The sequence below is a fragment of the Oratosquilla oratoria genome, chromosome 21 (genome assembly GCF_046742065.1).
Source record: "Oratosquilla oratoria isolate Oo_2021 chromosome 21, ASM4674206v1, whole genome shotgun sequence".
Taxonomy (NCBI): domain Eukaryota; kingdom Metazoa; phylum Arthropoda; class Malacostraca; order Stomatopoda; family Squillidae; genus Oratosquilla; species Oratosquilla oratoria.
This window is the reverse complement of record NC_134797.1, coordinates 5691604-5694103: the sequence shown is the minus strand read 5'-3', so window position 1 is coordinate 5694103 and position 2500 is coordinate 5691604. Positions and strand designations below refer to the sequence as shown.

At 36.6% G+C, this 2500-nt stretch overlaps 1 protein-coding gene across 1 annotated transcript in view; it reads right to left on the bottom strand.

Moving 5' to 3' along the window:
- Positions 1–2500, bottom strand: part of LOC143036996 (uncharacterized) — a 19713-nt gene that overhangs the window by 10984 nt on the left and 6229 nt on the right. The gene's annotated exons all lie outside the window — the stretch shown is intronic.

Genomic DNA, 2500 nt, shown 5'->3' with positions numbered 1-2500 from the left:
TATATATATATATATATATATATATATATATATATATATATCCTTGCCCGCGCGCACGTGTGTGCCTGTGTGTGCCTGTGTGTGCATGTATCTATGTATGTATGTATGTGTGTGTGTGTGTGCGTGTGTGTGTGTGTGTGCGTGTGTGTGTGTGTGTGTGTGTGTGTGTGTGTGTGTGTGTGTGTGTGTGTGTGTGTGTGTGTGTGTGTGTGTGTGTGTGTGTGTGTGTGTGTGTGTGTGTGTGTGTGTGTGTGTGTGTGTGTGTGTGTGTGTGTGTGTGTGTGTGTGTGTGTGTGTGTGTGTTTGTGTGTGTGTTTGTGTGTTTGTGTGTGTGTGTGTGTGTGTGTGTGTGTGTGTGTGTGTGTGTGTGTGTGTGTGTGTGTGTGTGTGTGTGTGTGTGTGTGTGTGTGTGTGAGTGTGTGTGTGTGTGTGTGTGTGTGTGTGTGTGTGTGTGTGTGTGTGTGTGTGTGTGCGTGTGTGTGTGCGTGTGTGTGTGTGTGTGTGTGCGTGTGTGTGTGTGTGTGTGTGTGTGTGTGTGTGTGTGTGTGTGTGTGTGTGTGTGTGTGTGTGTGTGTGTGTGTGTGTGTGTGTGTGTGTGTGTGTGTGTGTGTGTTTACCTAGTTATATTTACCTAGTTGTATTTTACGGGAAGGGGAGCTATGGCCGTGAGGTCCCGTCTTCATATCTCATTTTATCTAGACTGTTTTTGAATTCGTGTATTGTTTTTGCACACACCACTTTCTCATCTAACTTGTTCCAATTATCTATTACTCTATGGGGGAAGCTGTTATTTTTCAGGTTTCTTCTATAACTGTCTTTCTTGATTCTCTTTCCGTATCCTCTTGTATTTCTACTATTCCATTTTATTATATCCTCTCTATCAATAGTTTCTATGCCTTTCATGATTCTATAAATAGTTATCAAATCTCCTCTCTCTCTTCTTTGTTCTAATGTCTGTAGCTCCAATTTTGCTAGTCTCTCCTCATATGATAGTTCTGAGAATGTTGGTGCCAATTTTGTAATTGCTCTTTGTATTCTTTCAAGTTTTGTTATACATTTTTTTTTTTTTTGTACTTAGTGACCACGTCGTCGCTGCATATTCCAATCTTGGTCTTATCAAAGTGACTAGTATTTTCCTCACCATTTCTTCATCCAGATATGTAAATGCCACTTTGATTGTTGTTATTAAATTTCAAGTTTCTCAAAAAATCTTGTTTATATGTTTCTCAGGGGACATATTATTCATGATAATGACTCCCAAGTCTCTCTCATTTTCTACTTTTTTATTCCTTCTTCTCCCAATTTATATGATTCCACTATTCTTTTTTTGCTTCTTCCAAATTTCATTATACCGCACTTCTTAATATTGAATTCTATCTCCCACTTCCAACTCCACTCCCATACTTTATTGAGATCACTCTGTAGCGACTCAGTCTTCTTCATTGTTCACTTTTTTCAAACAATTTTGCATCTTCCGCAAAGAAGCTCATATAGCTTTCAATTCCTTTATCCATACCATTAATATATACAGCAAACATTATTGGGGCTAGAACTGCTCCTTGTGGAACACCACTTATCACTTCATCCCAGTTACAGTATTTGTCTCTTATCACTACTCTCATTTTTCTTTCATGCAAGAAGTCTTCCATCCACTTCATCAGTTTGTCCTGTATTCCTCCTGCAGTTTCTAATTTCTTAAGCATCTTCTTATGTGACACCTTATCAAAAGCTTTTTTCAGGTCTAGAAATGTACAATCAGCCCATCCATTTCTTTCTTGTATTACATCTATTAGCCTTGAATAGAAACACATTAAGTTTGTGACGCATGATCGTCCTTGTCTGAATAAAAATTGCCTTGGATTTAGTATGTTGTTTTTTTCCAAATGCTTTACCCATCTACTTTTGATCATTCTTTCACAAATTTTTGCTATAATACTTGTTAGAGAGACCGGTCTATAGTTAGTAGGGTCTTCTTTGTTTCCCTCTTTATATATTGGTACTATATTTGCTCTTTTCCTATATTTTGGAACTTTTTCCTTCTTTCATTGAACTGTTTATTAGGCTATGTATTTTTTCTGTTAGTTCATTCCTGCATTCTCTCAAAATCCAGTTTGCTATTTCATCTGCTCCATGCGATTTTCTGACATCGAGATTACTCAAGTGCTTCATTGTTTCATTCCTTGATACTTCTATCTCTTTCATAGGGGGGACTTTCTCCTCCCATTCTATATCTCTAGGTTGCATGTTCTCCCTTGTAAGCACTGATTTAAAATGCTTGTTCATAATTTCTGCCATTTTTATTTCCTCTGTGTATTCAACTCCTCCTTACTGTAGTTTCTCTAATTCTTGTTGGTTTTTCAGTTTGTTATCTATATATCATTAAAATAGTTTTGGTTAATCTTTACATTTTTTCTTGACATCTTTTTCATATTTTGTCTTTTCTTATCTACACATTTGTACATATTCATTTCTATAACTAGTATATATATTTTCCATTTTT